We start from the raw sequence: 22,421 nt of genomic DNA, 5'->3' as shown, positions 1-22,421 counted from the left end.
AGTCCTTATGAAGCCCATGAGTCTCCTTCTTGGGGACCCTTCACTCACCCTCTTCCTGACACCACGGTCCCTATTGTGCCCTCCACATGTCCTCAGAGGTCAGCCATAGCCCACCAGCTTCCACTAGCCATCTGCTCTGAGGCCTCTTCTTTCTTTTGTCTCCCGGTACAGCAGAGGCTAGCACCTGATGGATGCTTATAGAATGACTAAGCCCAGCTGGCCCCAGCAAAGAAGTCCATTGTACCCCTCCTTCTCCCGCCCCGCTCCCCTCAAGCTTCCAACCTAGAAAGTTCACCCAAGTACCCACATCTGGAGTGCTGATCCCATCCTGAGGAACAGCTTGTGAGAGATGACATCATGGTTGCAGGGGGAACTGCTATGGGACCTTGGGGAGTTTTCTCAAACTGTCACAAAGGAAATGCACATAAGCCCATTCTTTTCCCTGCTGAGAGCCACCGTTTCTCTCCTGCTTCAAGCCACTTCAGAAATCACAGTGCCAAGAAGCTAAGAGCTCCTGAGCAGAGGGAGGAGTGGGAGTGTAAACTGAGGAGGGGCAGTTTCTCTGAGATGAAGGCGACACCTAGTGGTTTGGGGAAGGATATTAAGGACAATGCCATTTTATTCTTTGATATTATATTTATTTATTGAACTCTGGAAACTGTGCGCAATCTGTAGGGGTGAATATAAAGAAAGCAGAATGATACAACCTTTTCCTTTGAGGAACATACTGTTGGAATCTCTAGGGCGCAGAGATCAAAGGCAAGCCCCCAATGACAATGTCTGCTGCCTCAAACCCAGGAGAAAAGGAAGCCATAGAACAGCACATACAAAGTGTGAGAAAATAGACTCTACTGGCCTAAGAAGCACCCAGCTAGGGTCCCAGCATCCTTTCTGTAGGGTCATTATGGTTTCCTACAATCCACAGGTATCACCTGTAATGTCTTCTGGACAGAGTCAACCCAAACACTGATTCATATTTCTGGATTGGTTCTGATCCATAACCAAACTGCAGAGCATCAAATTGGCTAGCTGTTAGAAGTTGTTGTAGTTTCTAAGCTGCCATATTCTTTAGCAGAAAGAAATCCTAATCCCAGTCACACTCAGGCCAAAGGAGCCTCAAGACTTTAGCAGACTTCTGGAACCACCGTGGGATTCAGGCTCATATTAATCTTCTCCATGGTAGGTTGTCCCTGATGCCCCAAACTGACAGCAGTGAACAGTTTTATAACTGACCTGATTTCACAACTAAATCTGGATCCTTGGGTTTACTCTGCACCAGACTGTGCCTCCCATCCCCGCAGGATGCCAGAGAAACAAAACATCCTCCAGTCTTGTCTCCACTTGATCAGTTAGACCTACAGAAAAAGACTTTAACTATGTACAGTTGCCCTCATCACACAGGTGTGTGAGAGAATAAAACAGGTCCAAGAGAACCTACCAACAGAGGGCAGAGAATAGCCATGAAAAGTAAGATCAAATAAGTCATGAAAGGTACATTTTACATGACACATTTCATTAAGGAAAAGGAGGCAGCAGTGTGAAAAGAGAAGATCAGTAAAGTGTAGAGAAGGCAAGGAAAGATATTATAATTCTATATTACTGTATTTCTCTCCCTTGCCCCAGCGAGGGAGAGAGGGAATCCTGAAAGCAGGTCAAACCATCGCGGTTCCTGCACCACTATCCTCCACTTCCTGCTCCCTTCCAGAACCACATAGCACACAGATCTTGGGTCCACTTCACCTTCCCAACACCCTCAAAGAGCTGCTATAATTGTAAGGCACCAAGGGTTTTTACTCTGAATTCATACATCTCTTTCTTTGGGGGAGCTAAAAATCTTTTTAAAGGCTTGGGGGTGCAATGCAAACTTAGCATGTGCAAGACCCTCAATTCAATCCCCAGCACCACCAAAAAAGAAAGAAGTTTTTAAATTCAAAATATTTTCAAATCAGTTTCCACTTTACCTGTCTACATATGTGTAATAAAAGATGAACGGAGACCAGAAACATCGGCTTTATTGAAAACACACTCCAGATGAGTGGTTTTCCAGTGGAAAATGCATCATAGAGTGTCAATGACTCTTTCAAGAGGAATTTAAGAATTGTCAGGAGGAGAAACAATATACACATATATTCTTGATGATTCAACCTCCAGGTGAATGGTATTCTGCCTGTCTATTTATCCAGGCTGGACCAACATCTCTGTGAGTGTTCCAATGGCTTTTCTTCCCAAGTTCATAGACTGCTTCCCTGTGTTCCCACTGTCACCCTTCACCATCATTACCAACCCCAGTATTTATTTGTCACCCCTGAGGAACATCTGATAGTATAAAATCTCTAATGTAATATTCTCTGTTATAGTCTCTGCTCTACTCCACTTAAAATTCCACTTTCTTCGCAAAATCTTTCCCTGAGAAGTGTCGAGAGGGAAGTGCCAATGGGTTCCCTCACCTTATAAGTCCTGAAAAAATTTCAAATAACTCACCAAAAAAAGGTAAACAGGGTACCTACACCTTCCAAAGAATGGAAAAGTATCCATCACTATTTTTTAAATATATATGTATTTTTAGTTGTTGATAGACCTTTATTTATTTATATGTGCTGCTAAGAATCGAACCAGTGCCTCACACATGCCAGGCAAGTGTACCACTGAGCACCAGCCCCAGCCCCCATCCATCACTATTTTAACCTTCTATTTTGCTTGGAATTTTCTAGAGAAGATGAAAACTGGGGAGAGGGAAAAAATCTGAAGCAAAATTTTGACAAAACAAAACTATTTCTGTGTGTGCTGTAATATCATGAAAAATAGAGTAGTTATGCAACTGCAACGAGGGACTGATTGGCAGGTAAACTGAAAGCAGGAAGAAGAGGTAAGAGTTACTAGAGAAATCTAATCATGAAATAGTGCCTAATGTAGGCTGATGGGATGGAAATAGAGGAAGAAACAAAACTCAAATAACTTAAAGGAAGAAATGAGCCTTGGTGATAGATCACATCTGCAAGACGAAGAGCAAGGAATCAAAGATTACTTTAAGGCAGGGGTCCCAAAGGTAAAGGACAGGGACAAGATCCTCAGGAACTAGGCAAATGGAAAGGCCCACTGGGTGGGAATTGGCAATCCCAGAAGCCCCTGCTCCATCTAAAGTAGATGCTGCCACTCTGGGATGGAGCCTAAAGTTGCCAGTTTTGATAATTTTTCCTTTGGACCATTTCAAGTCTCTGGATATCCAGTTTGCCTCCCTCCTAGCCTCCACAATGTGTTCAGATGTCAAAGTGACCTTTTCAAACAAAAACCTAATTATATCACTTTCCTGCTTAAAATCCTTAAATGGTTCCCAATGGAAGCTGTGTTTTTCACACTTATTTTTAGCAGCAGAGCCCTTCCTTCAAATAAAAAGTTTAAATGTAAAACAGAATTTAGGAGGAGGGGGACGAGTAGATGACAATGACTAAAAAGAAAAAAATGCCCTTCTGGAAGAAAAAAAAATGCTTCTGCTCCAGATGAAGCAGTAGGAATGGTCCTGAGATCCCTTTCTCTTTCCCCCTTCTTGGAGAGCCTCTGAGGCACCTTCAAGAAACCTCTGGGCAGTGGCCATCAAACAGGGGTAGCCCAAAAAGGTTTTCCAAGGGATATATATACAGAAATGGTTCCATATCCTCAACTTTCATACGTACCTTTCCTAAAACTGATCTGCCTGAGTATGACCTGTGCTGACATCAGTCCTTGTCCCACTTTACAAAAGAAAGACATATCCTTCACCCATGCCAAGTCTTATTGTGACTCATTGTCCTAGGGTGTAAGAACTTCCAAAGTACCCAGCAAAAGGATATTTAAACGAAAGCATTGGCCTAGAGAAAATTTTAAAGATTAACCAAGATGCCTTAAACTATGTGTTTTCTGGCCTTTCCCCATTGTATTCATATTCTTTGAAGGGTAAAGCCTGGCATTAGAAATGGGGTGTTATATGATTCCCAGCCCCATCAAATAAATAAAATAAAATAGAAATGGGGTGTTTTAGCCAATGTTATAATTCTCTATAACCAGTACAGCCAAAGGAAAATATGTTAGTGACACATTTTTTAAATATACACTAATTATTCAGAATAATAGTTTTCATTGTGGCATGTTTATACATGCATATAACATACCTTGATCATTTCCATCCCCTCAACCCCTCTTCTTCCCTCTCTCCTTCCCCTCTAATATTCTCCCTTCTGATTTCACATCCTCTTTTTTCCCCTAGATTTCACATTTGAGGGAGAACATGATACTTGTCTTTTTGAGTCTGACTTACTTTGCTTAACATAATGATCTCCAGTTCTATCCATTTTCCTGCAAATGACATGATTTCATTCTTCTTTATGACTAAATAATATTCCATTAATATATACCACATTTTCTTTATCCATTCATCTCTTGATGTGTACCTAGCCTGATTCCATAACTTAAATATTGAGAATAACCATGCAATAAACATGGTGGGCAGGCATCTCTGTAGCATTTTTTTATATATTTATTTTTTAGTTGGAGGTGGACATGATATCTTTATTTCATTTTTATGGAGTGCTAAGGATGGAACCCAGTGCCTCACGGGTGCTAGGGGAGTGCTTTACCACTGAGCCACAACCCCAGCCCCAAGTGTTCTGACTTTAATTCCTTCAAGTATATACAGAGGAGTGGTATAGCTGGATCACGTGGTAATCCTATTTTTAGTTTTTTGAGGAAACCTCCATGCTGATTTCCATAATGTTACTAATTTACATTCCCACCAACAGAATATAAGGGTTCCTTTTTTTTCTGTGTCCTTACCAGCACTTATTTTGTTTTCCTGATGACAACCATTCTAACTGGGGTGAAACTGAATCTCAATGTAGTTTTGATTTACATTTTCCTGATAGCCAAAGTCATTGAGCATTTTTCATATAATTACCAGTTACTTGTACTTCTTTTGAGAAGTGTCTGTTCAATTCGTGTGCCTATTTATTAATTGGGTTATTTGGGGTTTTGGTATTAAAGTTTTTTAGTACTTTATATATTCTGGATATTAATTCTCTGTCAGAAGAGTAGCTGGCAGAGTTTCTCCCTTTCTGTAGGCTCTGTCTTCACCCCGTTGATTGTATCCTTTGCTGTGCAAAAAGCTTTTTACTTTGATGCAATCCATTTGTCAATTTTTGCTATTATTTCCTGAGCTACTGGAATCCTATTCAGGAAGTCATTGCCCCGTGCCTGTATCCTGAAATGTTTCCCCTACATTTTCTTCTAGCAGTTTCAAAATTTCAGATTTTACACTTAGGTCTTTGATCCATTTTGAATTGATTTTTGTACAAGGAGAAAGAGAAAGACCAAATTCCAATCAGCTACCTATGGATACCCAGTTTTCCCCAGTACCATTTCTTAAAGAGGCTGTCTTTTCTCCAATGTAAGTGTTTAGCACCTTTAGCAAGAATCAGATGGCGGTAGCTTTTTGTACTCATTATATAGAAAAGTTCTGTTCTGGGTTGAGAGTAGGGCTCAATGTGATAGGGCACCTGCCTAGTAGGCATAGGACTCTAGGTTCAATCCCCAGCATAGCAAAAATAAATAAATAGCTCTATTCTATCCCTCTAGTCTACACATCCATTTTTATGCCAGTACCGTGTTGTTTTTGTTACTATGACTCTGTAGTATGAAATCTGATATTGTGATGTCTCCAGTGTTGCCCTTTCTGCTCAGGATTGTTTTGGCTATTTAGGGTCTTTTTTGTTTCCATATAGATTTTCTGATTGTTTTTTCTAGTTTTGCAAAGAATATCATTGGTATTTTGATGGGTATTGAATTAAATCTATAGATTGTTTTCAGTAATTGGGTCATTTTAATAATATTAATTCCACCAATCTATGAACATGAAAGGTCTTTCCATCTTCCAGTTTTTCAATTTCTTTCTTCAGTGTTCTGTGATTTTTATTGTAGAAGTCTTTCACTTTCTTGGTTAATTTTATTCCTAGTTTTTTAAAAACGCTATAGTAAATCGGAATTATTTTCCTGATTTCTCAGCAGGTTCATTATTCATGCATAGAAAAGCTATTGATTTTTATATGCTGATTTTGTATCCTGCTACTTTGTTAAATTTGTTTATCAGATCTTAAAGTCCTCTGATGGAGCCTTTAGGTATGGATCATACATATCATCTGCAAATAGGAATAAATTGACTTCTTCCTTTCCTATTTGTATCCCTTTTATTTATTTCCCTTGCCTAATTGCTCTAAAAATTCAAATATTACATTGAATGGTGAAAATGAACATCCTTATCTTAGACCTATATTAGAGGAAAAAGTTTTCCCCCAATGAGTATAATGTTGGCCATTTGTTTTTCATATATAGCTTTGGTTATGTTGAGGTAAGATCCTTCTGTATCTCATTTCTTCAGGGCTTTTATCATGATGGGATGTTAGATTTTGTCAAAGGCTTTTTCGCATCTATTGAGATGATTATGTAATTTTATCATTGATTCTACTTATGTGGTATATTATATTTATTGACTTGAACTCATTGAACCATCCTTGTACCCCTGGAATAAAACCAACTTGATCATGGAGTATGAACTTTTTAGTGTGCTGTTGCATTCAATTTACAAGTATTTCATTGAGGATTTTTTTCACCTGTGTTCATCAAGGATATTGGTTTGTAATTTTCTTCTTCTGTTGTTGTTGGTAGTATGACACATCTTCTTTTAAAGATCTAGAATACACCTAAAAAGTTGAATTTTACTATACAAATATTTAATAACCTATATAAAACAAACAGAAAAATGCAACTGGAAAGTTTTGCAAGCCACCAAAAAATTTTAGGTACACTCAATAAAACCCATGAATTAAAAAAATACTCAGTGACTTATTTCATAATTGGTGTGCTTTATTCAATAAAATAGTTAAAAGTCTGCTTTATTAAATCATCACAAAATATAATTCTCAGTTTATTTGATTTATGATTAATAATTTCTATCTCCTATTCACAATGTGTAAATTTAAACTTGTGTTAATAAGTGTTAGATTTCAACTTAAAACTGTGTGAGGGAATTATTATTTTAAAAAATTCATGAACAAAAAATATTTGAGCTCTGAAATTCAAAATAACACCAAAAATCAATGGCTATATAGTGACCCCTGATGCTATCAAAACTAAGTCTTCCTGCCAGGCACAATGGCACATACCTATAATCCCAGCAACTCAGGAGCCTGAGGGAGGAGGACCACAAGTTCAAAGCCAGCCTCAGCAACTTCAAAGCATTAAGCAACTCAATGAGACCCAGTCTCTAAATAAAATACAAAATAGAGCTACCCTCCCCCCAAAAATAGACTGTCTTCCCTCTTCCAATAAATATTTTGTAAATGAGGCTTTATTACCCCAAAATGAAATTCATAGATGATGCAACCAACATATACACACAATTTCAAAGCATCAACAAAATATTCTAACTATAATATAAACAAGAAATAAAATACAATAGTTTATAATAAAATAATAGGTATTTAAATATGCAAATGGTTGGATGACTATGTATAGAAGAGATAAGGAAGCTGGGCATGGTGGTATGACACCATATGACACCACAAATAAAATCTACAACTCAGGAGGCTGAGGCAGGAGGATCACAAATTCAAAGTCAGCCTCAGCAACTTAGGGAGGCTCTAAGCAACTTAGCAAGACCCTGTCTCAAAATAAAACATAAAAAGGACTGGGGATGTGCTCAGTGGTTAAGTGCCTCTAGATTCGATCCCAGGTATCAAAAAATAAAAAAAAAAAGAAGAAGAAGGAAAAAAAAAAAGACTTAAGGAAGTACTCAGATGCTCCCACCTAATTACGGTAATGAGTAAGTCAGAATTTAAAATAAATAAAATCTGTCATGAAAATCTAAGGGAGATCAATAGAGTAGAGTAAAGAGATCAGGGGAAGGAGAAAGGGAGGAAAGGGGGAATTACTGGGAAATGATATTGACCAGATTATGTTTTTTTTGCATGCATGTATTAATATGTAACTACAAATCCCACCATTATGCACAACTCTAATGCACCAATAAAAAACACAGAGAAAAAGTGATAAATAAGGTCAGAAGCCATTCCATAAAGAAAGATAATACATTAAACACCAGTGTTAGGATAACAAACAAGATTTTTTTAATATATACCCTACACAACTATTCAGTGGAACATACAAAGATCTTGCAGAACTCAAAATATCTAAATCATGCAGACTTCAGGACATTTTTTTTTTACATTTAAAGTGTATTATCAGCATCTAGATACAAAAATTAAGACAAAATTCCTTCTTTCATGAAATACATTCTTGGTTATGTGGAACTGTTCTCACATTGCAGCGTCTAGCATCTGTGGTCCCCAACTACTAAAATGCCAGTAGCCCCCACCCCTCATCACAACTAAGAATGCCCATGATTTCTAAAATGCCTTTCCAGGGGAAGTCCTACTACTACTTAGAGTCACTAGCCTACAGAATACAGAATAAGAACCCTCACCCACAGGATCTCTAGCTTTCTCTGAAGCCATGTATGTCTTCTAAACCCACAAACCTATGTATAATTTCCTAAATGGGCTGCCTAATTTCATGCCTATGTGTTGTCCATCATCCTGAAATATCCTTTTTAAAGATATTTTCCCCTTAGTTGTTGATAGATCTTTATTTTATTTATTTATATGTACTGCAGAGAATCAAACCCCGTGCCTCACACATGCAAGGCAGGTGCGCTACCGCTGAGCCACAGTCCCAGCTCACCTGAAATACCTTTTCTCCTACCTTGTAACTACTCTTCTTTAAGACCTTCCCAGACCATCTTTCATAATCTCTTACTTAGTGCTTTGATTTTAAACTAGGTTGTTACTCTCCATCTTCTCCATTAGGTGGTACATTCCATGACAGAAGGAATTTTACCATGTTTCATCTTTGTATGTCAACACTGGCAATATATTTTAGATGTCAAATAAATGTTTTCTCATTGGTAAACAAGAGTATAAATGGAGAAATTCACATTAAAGGAAAAAAAACAATTCCCCTGAGACTTCAAGGAAAGACTGGAAAATGGATTCAGGGATGGATTTAGTGATAGATAAATTTAAATATGGATTTAGTGATAGGTAAATATAATGTATTTCAGTTGGATATAGACTTCAGTTGTTTTGGTTTTTGGCAATTCTGCAGATTGAACCCAGGACCTCCTGCATACCAGATAAGCACTCCCACCTAGCTACATCCCCAGACTTTTAAAAATTTTAGACAGTATCTAAGTTGCCAAGGCTGGCCTTAAATTTGCAATCCTCTTGCCTTGCCTCCCAAGTAGCCAGGATTACAAGTATGTGCTACCACTCCCAGATTTACCACAGACTTCATCTATGCCATGACAAACACCTTATATGCATTTCTTCACAACATTATGGACAGGGTCCATAACACTCTGTACCCTTTTGGCTACTTACAAACTCAGCCCATCCTAGTTTAAAACACCAGTCTCAGATCCAGTGAAGAGCTAATCTCCTCCCTTCTTCCATCCCAGACTTGAACGGTGGCATAAAGAACCTGAAGCGGGGAGGAGAGTAAGGTCCCTTCTAATGCTTCTCCTCTTCTTTCTAATCCTCTGGAAGTTTCTCTAGATGGGTTCTAGTTCTTCAGTGGTTGAGAACTGGGAGGAAAGCAGGAAGGAAAGGGACAACTGTCTATTTAATGGTGGCAACTGCAAACTACCTTTCACTGTTCACAGATGTCAAGATGCTAGCTCCAATATGGGACAACTGTGCATTCTTCAGAAGGTCCTTTGTGGCCTCTCAACTGAGTTATGTCCTAACGTAGACAATTTTACTCCAAGTCATCTCTTTTTTTCTGGGGGAGGGGGGTACCAGATATTGAACTCAGGAGCCTCAACCACTGAGCCACATCCCCAGCTCTATTTTGTATTTTATTTAGAGACAGGGTCTCACTGAGTTGCTTAACGCCTCACTTTTGTTGAGGCTGGCTTTGAACTTGTGATATTCCTGCCTCAGCCTCCAGAGTCACTGGGATTACAGGCATGCATCATCTCTTAATCCTCCTAGCTTCTGTTCAGCAAGCAACTTTTGAATGGGTGGCAAGATGACTCAAGTTCAGCTGTCTTCCTCAGTATCCCTTACATCATAGAAACTTGCATATCCTTGCTAAGCCAAGCAGAAGAAGTACAGATAATTCCCTCACTCTGCCCTTCCACCTCTCTCTAATTGCCTTTCTTCTCAGCTAGGTACAGCACTTGAGCAACTGCACTGTCTAAACAGTCTAACCAAGGAACACAAAGTCAGCCTCTCCTTCATGTAGAGTCTCTTTGATATCCACTTGCTTTGTTTGGGAGGGAAAGAAGAGGAACACACTCCTGGCAGGCTCCTGACTCCCTCCCTTAAAGTCACATCTTAGATAGGTTGGGAATGGAGGTTGGGTGTAAGGGACGGGTTGGATCAGTGATTGGAAGTAGCAGGGCCAGTTCTGCTACTTCTTCATAAGCTTTAGAAAGTTATCTGATCTAATTATTAGCAACCATCTCTAAAATGTGTACTTTGTGCTTCCTTGGCCCCAGTTTTTGCCCCCAATTTCAGAGCATTAGTAAAAAAATCTCATTTAATATCTTCTACAATACATTGAAACAAAGGGAGGGTCATATGAAATAAGGATTTCAACTATATTCCTAATGAGGAGGTCAAGTCATCTTCTGAGTGAGAAAAAAATACAGGTATTGCCAGACAAAGAAAGAAGACAGATTAAGAGTAGAATATCAAATAAAAGCTTTCTTTTTGGTACTGGAAATTGAACTTGGGCCACACTTAACAACTGAGCTATATCCCCAGTCCTTTCTATTTTTCTCTTTTGAAATAGGGTCTCACTAAGTTGCCCAGGGTGACCTTGAACATGATCCTCCTGCCTCAGCCTCTGAGTCACTGGGATTACAGCTGTGCAACATGGCTCCCAACAACAGCTTTTTTTTAGTTGTAGATGGACACAATACTTTTATTTATTTTTATGTGGTACTGAAGATCGAAACCAGTATCTCACATGCTAGGCAAGCGCTCTACCACTGAGCCACAACCCAGCCCAACAATGGCATTTTTTAATTTAAAGGCAGGTATACAAAGATCCAGGATCATCTGACATTCTCAAAGAGCTCAAAGGACCCCACATTAACAAGTTCTTGGGCTAAAAGTAAGCAAGCAGGAAGTTGACAGTTCATTATTTGTATAACTCAGGGAGGTCAAGTATTGAGGCAGGCAAAGCACATGCGTGGCATGGGGGTCAGACATCTAGGAGCTTGAATACATCCAGAAGCAGTGCATGCCAATTTTCTAAATGCAGTGTTCTAATATAAAAGTTTTCTGGTGGGTCTGGGGCTGGGGCTCAGTGGCAGATTGTTTGCCTAGCATACATGAGCACTGGGTTTGATCCTTAGCACCACATACAAAAAAAAAAAAAGCAAATAAAATAAAGGCATGCTGTCCATCTACAACTACAAAAAAAAATTAATGTTTAGAAGTATTCTGGGGCTGGGGCTGTAGCTCAGTGGTAGAGCACTCGCCTAGCACGAGTGAAGCCCTGGGTTCAATCCTCAGCACCACATAAAGATAAATAAATAAATTAAATTAAATAAAGATGATATATCCATCTACAACTACCAAAAAAATTTTTCAAAGTATTCTGTGTCTTCAATTTATTTTTCAATATTAAGCCATGCTATATTCTACTACATAGTAAAATATGATTAATAATTGAGGGACTTCAGAAAAGGGGCCAGAAATTGATTATGCCTTACAAAATAGATGTTGGATTTGAAATTGCTAATATTGATAGCCTACCTAAAAGGGAATGAGGTATATGAGGGACAAGATGCAAAAGGAATTTTTTTTATTATTTATCATTTTATGTTTCTTTAATTTTGTAACATGTGCAAGTATTACCATTTAATGTTTAAAAATAATATTTTCATTATTTTTATCAGGTTAATTTTTTAACCTGCCTCTCCAAATTTTAAATTAAACTAATATTAATCATAAATAAGAAAATATAAAAAGATACCTTCAATAGAGGATGCTTGCTATTTTGAATGTCTTAAAGGAAGACAATGGGACCTCAAAGGAAATTATGTCCTTACATAGATAAACCCACGTGATAAATCCCTCATAGAGAATGAAAGAAATCCTGAATAAACCCTCTCACTTCACTTGCTATTAGTTACTTGCTTTTACTTGAAGTTAAACATCACTAATTTTGGAGGGAACACAGCTGAACAATGTATTATTAGTCTTCCACTAGCTTTGCTGTAAATGACATCTCTGACACGTGCATTATGATGATAACAGTTGCCCAGGTTACTTTTCAGAAACTTGTAGGCATTTTCTTCTTTTTTTTTTTTTTTTGTCTGGGGATTGAACACAGAAGTGCTTAACCACTGAGCCACATTCCCAGCCCTTTTTATTTTTAGACAGGGACCTGCTAAATTGCTTAGGGCCTCACTAACTTGGTGAGGCTGGCTTTGAACTTGAAATCATCCTGCCTCATCATCCCGAGTTGCTGGGATTACAGGCACACACCACAGCACACCCAGCATGTAGGCTATTTTTGTTGAAACCACCAACTCTTCACTTGGGTCTGCATGGGTATATGGTGTCTTTTGGTGTCAGGAGGTTGAAATCGCCTTCAGATCGTGCTAATGCCACCATTTCTGAATATGCATCACAAGAAGAGCCACAAAGATTAATTATGCACATGCCTACCACTAATATTCCTCTCCAATCACCTTTCCCCTTGCTGCTGCTTCTTCTTTTTCTTCTTCTTCTTCTTTTTTTTTTTTTTTTTTTTTTTGTACCAGGGATTGAACTCAGGAACTCAGGGGCACTCAACTACTGAGCCACATCCCCAACCCAATTTTGTATTTTATTTAGAGACAAGTCTCACATCTCACTGAGTTGCTTAGCCCCTTGCTTCTGCTGAGTCTGGCTTTGAACTCACAATCCTCCTGCCTCAGCTTCCTCTGGGATTCCAGGCTGCGCCACTGCACCCAGCTTACTCTGCTTCTTTATCCCACAAATATCTCTAAACCTGCAACGGGGGAGACAGATTTGGTGCCTTTCAAATTAACAATTTCTGTTTTATAAAACTCAAAGTTTCGGTGATTATCATACTGTGCAGTGGACAAAATGGGCCATCATAGAGATTAAAAACATCAGGGGGGCAGAATGGTGATATCAGAACTAAAAGGGCTTTTCTGAAAGCCAATAATCTGGAGCCAAAAGTCAATAATGAAGTATTATAGAAAGTGTAGTCCAACATTAATAGATATAAAGAAAAGCATTATGACTAAAACATCTTACAAGAAATAAGTATTGCTGAGTACAGTGGCTCATGCCCATAAATCCTCAATTTTGGAAGTTGAGGCAGGAAGATCACAAGTTCAAAGCCAGCCTCAGAAATTCAGCGAGTCCCTGTCTCTAAATAAAATATTTTTAAAAAGGGCTGGGGCGGTGGCTCAGTGGTTAAGCACACCTGAGTTAAATCCCTGGTATCAAAAAAAGGCACAAAACATGATTTAAATAATTTCATGTATAATGTCATAAAAATAAAGCTAAATAAGATGTGATGGCACACATTGTAACTGGGGCAACTGAGGTAGGAGGCTCACAAATTTAAGGTCAGCCCAGGCAAGTTAGTGAGACTCAGCTGTGGTACATACCTATAATCCCAGTAGCTCAGGAGGCTGAGGCAGGAGGATGGAGAGTTCAAAGCCAGCCTCAGCAAAAGTGAGACCCTAAGCAACTCAATGAGAACCTGTCTCTAAATAAAATACAAAATAGGGCTAGGGATGTGGCTCAGTAGTTGAGTGCTCCTGATTTCAATACCTAGTACCCTCCCCCACCAAAAAAAGTTAGTGAGACTCTGTCTCAAATTCTTAAAAATTATAAAGGGAAAAGAGCTGGGAATGTAGCCCAGAGACAGAGCATCCCTGGGTTCAATCCCTGCTACCAAACAAACAAACAAAAACAAAAACAAAACTGAGATTGGTTGGGTCTTTCTGGCCCTAGAACTGTTTTGATTTTCCATGAAACAAATCTGGATCAAACACCAGACAAGATGGACTACAAGACTTGATGTATACTCTTCCTTGAGAACCACAAATGATAATCTAAAAATAAAACATGTGTTTAGATGAGAATAGGATTCTAAAAACAACAGGCATTATCTATATGGCTGCATAAACACCATGTGAGCAGTAGGGTATTCAGTCATTGTCCACAATACTCGCTAGATCACTGGGAAGGAAAAAAGTGGTAATGTGATACTGGCCTCTCCCACCAAGTGACAGCTGAGAACACTCCTGTCAGCTTTGGAGAGTAACTCAACTGCTAACAAAAAGTTCAAAAAAGTCTACCCATCACCTGTGGATCACAAGAAAAAAATCAAAATAACCCTCATGTTTTCTTTTCAAATCTAAGCTTTAAACTAACTTCATAAAAGTGAAAAAAAAAAAAAAACAAACAGATTCCAGGATCCCCAGAGTAAGACCTATTTATACTGAAAATAAATATTAAAGAAACTTATGTGCTGTAAGACATTATGTAAATGTTAACTATTATGGTAATTTTAAAGGGTCTTTCCTATCCAAAGTGAACTAAATCCCAGTCCTCAGGATAACATGGGAAGGGGGCTGCTGACAAAGAACAGAACATGATTGACAACCCTTAAACATTGGGATGAGTCAGAGAAGAGATCAGTCTTACATAAAAACTCCAAATAATACCTGTAATCCCGATTACTCAGGAGGCTGAGGCAGGAAGACAACAAATTGGAGGCCAGCCTGGCAACTTAGTGAGACCGTGTCTCAAAATAAAAATTTAAAAAGGGCTGAGATGTAGCTTGATGGCAGAGAGTCCCTGAATTCAATCCCTAGTGTCAAAAAGAAAAAAAAAATTCTAGATCTCTCCTAATTTTTCATTATTATAAACAGTATATTATTTCCTAAAAGTCTTTTTTATAGGTGAAAAAATAACATCCATTGTTACTTCATCTTTTAAAATATGCATTTATTGGTAACAAATAATTATTCTCTGAAGACAAATTTTATTTAAAAAGCCAAAAATTGCTGGGCATGGTGGCACATTCCTATAATCTCAGTGACTCATAGATTATAGGAGGCTGAGGCAGGAGAATCCCAAGTTCAAAGCCAGCCTCAGCAATTTAGCAAGACCTTGTCTCAAAATGAAAAATAAAGGGCTGGGGATGTGGCTCAGTGTTTAAGGGCCCCAGTACCAAAATAAATTAATAAACAAAATAAATAAAAACAAAAGCCAGAAATTATTCTAAATTACTTGAATGGAATAAATGATTTATAAGGGTAAAGTTGTTTTTTGACTCTTAAATGGTAATATCCCAGTTTTGTCACATACTAACTTGTCTTATATTTCACCACCTACAGATACTGTATAAATTTTTATGCCTGTATATTAAAATCTAAGCAACCCACTAAATATTTTTTCAGAGATATATCAAAGACTTTACCATACGTCATTAAAACAGAAGGTTGAAAATGTACAGAATGTTCACTTTCACCTAAAATATACATACACATAAATCAAAATATTAAGAGTGGTTATCTCTTGGGGATATCAGAGGCTAACACCCCCCCCACACACACACACACACATATTATGGATTTTCAATGATTATTATTACTTTTGTAATGAAAATGTCTGAGAGTTTTCTTTTAAAGATACCACAAGGAGGGCTGGGGATGTGGCTCAAGCGGTAGCGCGCTCATGTGTGCGGCCAGGGTTCGATCCTCAGCACCACATACAAACAAAGATGTTGTATCTGCCAAAAACTAAAAAATATTAAAATTCTCTCTCTCTCTCTTTATAAAAAAAAAAAAAATTCTCTCCTTTAAAAAAAAAAAAGATACCACAAGGAGGGGCTGTGATTATGGCTCAGTGGTAGAGTGCTTGCCTAGCATGTGTGAGGCACTGGGTTCAATTCTCAGTACTGCATATAAATAAATGAATAAAATAAAGGTCCATCAACATCTAAAAAAATTTTTTTTAAAAAAAGATTCCATAAGGATGAAAGAATAAAGAGTTATTTTAAACATCACTGAAATAAGTTCATTTAACAAATATACCAGTGCTCTGGTTTGAATATGTCACCCAAAGTTCATGTGTTGGAAATTGAATCTTCAATGCAACAGAGTTGAGAGGTAGGCCCTTTAAGAGGTGATTAGGTCCTGAGGACTTGTCCCTTCATGGAATGGATGGATCAAGATTATTATCACAGAAGTGGATTCCTAACTAAAGAATAAGTTTGGGCTGGGGATGTGGCTCAAGCGGTAGCACACTCACCAGGCATGTGTGCAGCCTGGGTTCTATCCTCAGCACCACATACAAACAAAATATTAAAAAAAAAAAACTCTCTCTCTCTCTCTCTCTCTCTCTCTCTCTCTTAAAAAAAAAAAAAGAATAAGTTTGACCTCTCTCTCCCTCTTTCTCTCCCCCCACCCTTTTACTTTCCACACAGGGAATGATGCAGCAAGGCCCTCGCCAGCAAGACACCTGGACCTGGAAGAAATGGATCTGTATGAATCCGTTCTTTATAAATTTCCTACTCTTGAGCATTGTCACAGCAGCACAAAATGAACTAAAGCAACCATTAAAAATTGATAGAGCTTTCATGTATAAATGATCAGTATACTCGTCTACAAAGAAGTATAATTGGACTGGGGATGTGGCTCAGTGGTAGAGTGCTAGCCTGGCATGTGTAGGCCCTGGGTTCAATCCCCAGCACTGCAAAGAACAAAAAGAGAGAGAGCAAGAAAGAGATAACACCTCCACAGCTTGCATTTAGCTCAATAATAAATACTTGTTATAGAGTTGAATAGTCAAGTGTCAAATTTTAGTAAATGATCTAAATGAGGAAGAACATAGTAAAGTTACTAGTTTACAGGTGACATCATGTCCCTCCAGTGACACCTCAATCATTTGACACTGGTGATTGTCACTTCCTTCCAAAATCTCTTAAAATAGTTTCTACAACAACCCAGACTCCTACTCATCCTCCTCTCTCAAGGTCCAAAAATTTCTCACCATGAAGAGCCTCTTCATCCTCTGAACTATAGGCTTTTCCCCTGAGCTCCTGTCCTCCAGCTTCTACATCCTTCTTCCCAGACTTCTTTGGTGAGTTCATCCACAATCATGGTATCACCTACCACACACACGAGTTCCATAGGAAATGACTTTGCTTCTTTGGGTGTGGGCATGTGTGCTGCTGATGCTACATATATAAGGTATTTTGACATTGTGTAATAGTAATGATTAGAATTTTATGGGACAACTCCCCAAGGAAAAGACTGTTTGAAAGATTTGAGAGAGTTGACCTTAATGGCAGTAAACTTCCCTCCTGCTCCATGAAACAAACTATATAAAAATAATACATAAATAGAAAAAAGAAGTCAGCAAAGTATATATTTAAAATTCTTAGGTTAATGTTGTTAGGGGAAGGAAGAAACTAATTAAATGCAATAATTGGCCAAAGGAAGTAAGAAATTAGGCTCGACCAGAATTTTAAAACTTCTGCTCTTCAAAAGACACCATATAAAGAAAATAAAAAGGCAAGCCACCAACTGGGAGCAAATATTTTTAATTCATATACTCACAAAGGAGTTGTATCCAAAATCAATTACATTTAAGACTCAATAAAATGAAACCAAACATTCTACTTTTTAAAAAAATAGGCAAGTATTTGAGTAGACTCCACCAAATATGAGATAATGATGGCAGATAAGCACATGAAAAGATGTTCAATATCATTAATCATCAGGAAAATGCACAATGAGACACCCACCACTACACACTTACTAGAATTATTCTTTTAAAAACTAAAAATACTAAGTGCTAATGAGGCTGAAGAGTAACTGGAACTCTCACACAATGCTGGTAAGTGTAAAATTGTCCAGGCACTTTGGAAAACAGTTAAGCAGCTCATTCTTTATCAAGTACATTCACTTACCACAGGATCTAATGTCTCATTCACAGGTATTTATCCAAGAAAAATACAAATATTTCCACAAAAAGACTTGTCTGTAAATTTTCATAGCAGCTTCCAAAAAGTGGAAATTAGCCCAAATACCCATAAACAGATGAATGGATAAATAAACTGTGGTATAGGACACCCCATGAAACACTGTTCTACAGTACTTTATGTTTGATATACACAGACACATGAACAACAACAACAAAAACAACAACAACAACAACAAAAAAAAAAAAACAGTGTGCTGAATTAAAGAAGCCAAAAACAGGATACACACTCTGTGCTTCTGCTTACAAAGCCCTACAATAGGCAAAAAAAAAAAAAAAAAAAAAAAAAAACACTAAAAACCTACAGGAATAGAAATCAGATGACTGGGTGAGGGAAAATGATGTGAAAGGTAATGGGCTAGGCACAGTAGCAAGCACCTGTAGTGCTAGTTACTCAGGAGGCTGAGGCAGAAGAATTTCTTGAGCTCAGGAGTTCAAGGCCAGCCTGGACAACACAGTGAGACCATTTCTCCAAAAAAATAAAAAGTAGGGGCTGGGGTTGTAGCTCAGTGGTAGAAAACTTACCTAGCACACATGCAGCAATGGGTTCTATCCTCAGCAGCACATGAATATAAATAAAGGTGTTGTGTCCATCTATAACTAAAATTTTAAACAAAAAAAATAATAATAATGAGGGGATGATAAGGGGTTCTATACCTTGACTGGGGAGATAACTACACAGGTATCCACCATATCTGTGAAAACTCACTGAATCATACATTTACCATAGGACCTAAGATGGTCCTTTAAGATTTGTGTACCTTTTCATGTGTACATTTTATTTAAAAAAATGGAAAACATAACTATTTTTAGACAGTTAAGGAGTTACTTACAAGTCTTTTTTGTGCTGTAATCCCAGCAACTAGAGAAGCTGGGGCAGGAGGATCAGAAGTTCAAGGTCAGCCTCAGCAATTTAGTGAGGCTCCAAGCAACTACTGAGACCTGTCTCAAAAATAAAAATAAAAAAGACTGGGGATGTGTCTCAGTGGTTAAGTGCCCCTACGTTCAATCCCTAATACTAAAAGATAAAAGAGAGAGAAAAAATGTCTTTTTTGTTAACAATGGTAGCTGTCTAACAAATCATAACAGAGGTTAATTAGTTCATTGGCAGCATAGGATTATCCTTGCTCTTTTAGCCTTCTGAAACATGCCAGAGTAATGGATGTGTCTATCTACTGGAAATGGAATGGGTTAGGGAATTTGTTTTCCCATCCAAAGAACTCATAGTGTAAATTTGCATACCCTTTCATGATTAACTCAAATTTAAAAATCAGCCCCAAGCTATGAAAAGGATTGAAATGAGCCATTTTTTATCAAAAGGTCAATAGTTCATAAGTAAAGAATCCTTGCTGTAGGAAAAACAGAACACTGTTACATAACCAGCTTAGAGCCTGGACCTTCTTAAGATGGCAGAGAATCATCTAGCAGGACACTACCACCACTCCACACACAAGCACAGGAGATGGTCAGAGATGCCCCTTTGGCCACTCTGATAATGGCATAGCAAAGAATGGCTCCACCATCAGAGATGTAGGTTGTTAGAAAAGCTAGATGAATACTTTTTTAAAATTTGTAATTCAACTTACAAAGTTTAAGTATCAGGCACCAAAAAGGCTTTTTGGCACAGGCACAGGAAGGGAATCAAAGCAAATGTGAACCATAACTGCTCTACCTGCCCATCTTGCATTTCTCCTCTCTCCTGACCCCTTAACACATGGTCTGTCAATCTTCAGGAAGTGTTAAAATCATACCAGAAGGCTTGGGTTGGGTCAAGGGTAAAAAAAGTCCCAGGATCAAGGTATAGATAAAAAGTGTGTGTGAAGGGAGTGGATTTAGTGAACTGGAAATTTGTCATTTTTAGGTTCCAACATCCATGTTCTTCCTCTGAGTATTCTGGTGTTCTTTCAAGCAATTAACTCACCACCTCTGTTGTATAGCCTTTGTTGGAAGATTAAAATCAAGTGTTTTCCCTCCTTTAACAGAAACCAAGGAGTTCCCTAGGAACTCTTTCCCTTAGATTCTTTCTCTGTGCATCTTGATAGAACAATGGATGGCACTTGACCAACCAAATTATCTGTTGGGATTTTACTTATTTCTTTAGCAATAATACAATAACCAAAGAAATAGTGAGCAATGGAGCCAGGCAAATCAGTCGAGCAGTTTCTGCTACCAAGCTCTTCTCCATCAGTTCCAAGATGGGTTCTTTCAGTTTCCCTCCTATCCTGGGAAGCTTCATCTTGGTAGAGAAATATATATTTCAGTTTTCCCCTTCCTCACCTGCCCACTCCCCATCTGTTCTCAACCTCTTTCATCAGAATTAATGTCAATAGGTTTATGTGTTTTCTTCCAATTTCTATGCAAGCACGCTATAAATAGGATTATACATGTTGTTATGAAACTGCTTTGTACTAGCTGTGATTTTTTTTTATCTTCTTATCACATCTGATTAAAACTATATATATGAAAGCCAAGCATGGTGGCACATGCCTGTATACAACTCTAATGTTGAATGACTCGGGGTAAACTTGGCAGAAATGCCTAAAAAAATAGTAATAACTTGAACAGTGATTTGGGAGGCTAAGGCAGGAGGATCACAGTTTGAGGTCAGCCTCAGCAACTTAGCGAGACCCTGTCTCAAAATAAAAAAAATTAAAATGGCTGGGGATGTGGCTCAGTGGTTAAGCACCCCGGGGTTTAATTCCTGTTTAAAAAAAAAAAAAAAAAAACAAACACAACAACAAAACTAAACACATGAAAATCCCTGCCAAAATTGGAGTCTAGGGGTAGGGTAGGGGGGGAATCAGTTATTCACACTATTATATAGCCCATTAATTACTCATACTAGGATGGATTTGGTCTCACATTAAGCTGAACAGGAAAATCCTAAAGAATTCATAACCCACTTGAATCTAATGTATGAAATATGATATGTCAAGAGCTTTGCAATGTTTTGAACAACCAATAAAAAAAAAGAAAATCCTAAAGAATGCTAAAATTATAGGCTAAAAAAAGTCCTAAAGGCAATAGAGAGAAGATTCTTCAGCAGGAAAATCTCACAATGAAGATATTTTAAAAATAATAAAATGGCAATGGTACATATGATGCCAACCATAAGGAGGATAGATTGGGTAGAAAGGAGACTACTTGTGGTTAATATAAAATAGTAAATCTAAAGAAATAAAATTCTAGATTATGGTGGAGGCCAACAAAACAAAAGAATACTTTTAGTGAATTATGAGGAGGGAAAGCTGGGTGTGGTGATTCACACCTATAAATCCCAGCGACTCAAGAGGCTGAGACAGGAGGATCACAAATTTGAGGCCAGCCTCAAGATATGGCTCAATAGCAGAGTTCTAGCCTAGCATGGGTAATATCCTGGGTTCAATCCCTAGCACCACTAAAAAGAAAAATGAGAAAGAAAAAAAAATTAGAAGAGCTAGATTTGAAAACTGATTGTGAATTTTATTAGCTGTGTGACACTTCCCTGGTCCATATCTTAAATTTCCCTGCATAAATAAAGATATTAGAATACCAGCACCCTTGAATGCACTTTTTTTTTTTTAGCAGCCCTTCTTCTTGAAGGAAATCTAATTTTTAAAACAAATAAAAGCAAGATTGTTCTGGTTAAAGCATAGGTAAAGGGCCCAGAGATTTTCACTTCACCCTTCTCAACTACTTCTGAGACCATGAATATCCTGAAGGCTAAGGAACAAAGTTTGAGAACTCTCTAAAGACCTTTATACAACTCTAATGTTGAATGACTCAGGGGGTAAACTTGGCAGAAATGCCTAAAAAAATAGTAATAACTTGAACAGTTGCCACAGAATCATATAATAAAAAAAAAGATGAATTGATTTTGGCTAAATTTGTCTGTTTCTCCTTACAGGTTAAACCTACTTTAATGACCAAAACCTTATCCAAACTTGTGCAAATGGTAATCTAACCTCTACATAAGGAATGTATGGAGGTCACAAATAATTCACTCCCTAATAATTTATCTCATTCCAATTTGGGGTCCTAAAATTATTCAAAAGTTCATCCTTATCAAGCCAAAATGTGTCCACTATTACTGTCATCTAAATAAAAGTTTTCATTCCACCTTCTGGAGTTAAACCAAGTAAATGTGATCCCTCCCCCACATGACTGTTTGAAAAGAATTAGCAATTCTGCCTTACTTTAAGGGACCTTTTCAGTCCCTTACTTTAATCTGTCTTGAATGTTCCATGGAGGTGGTCAATTTAACATTTTCAAGCATCTAAGTAGCTTTTCATTTATTCATGACTTTAACAGGACTTAACCAAGCCAGAT

This window comes from Urocitellus parryii, chromosome 4, assembly GCF_045843805.1.
Source record: "Urocitellus parryii isolate mUroPar1 chromosome 4, mUroPar1.hap1, whole genome shotgun sequence".
Classification (NCBI taxonomy): Eukaryota; Metazoa; Chordata; class Mammalia; order Rodentia; family Sciuridae; genus Urocitellus; species Urocitellus parryii.
This window is presented reverse-complemented; position numbering follows the sequence as displayed.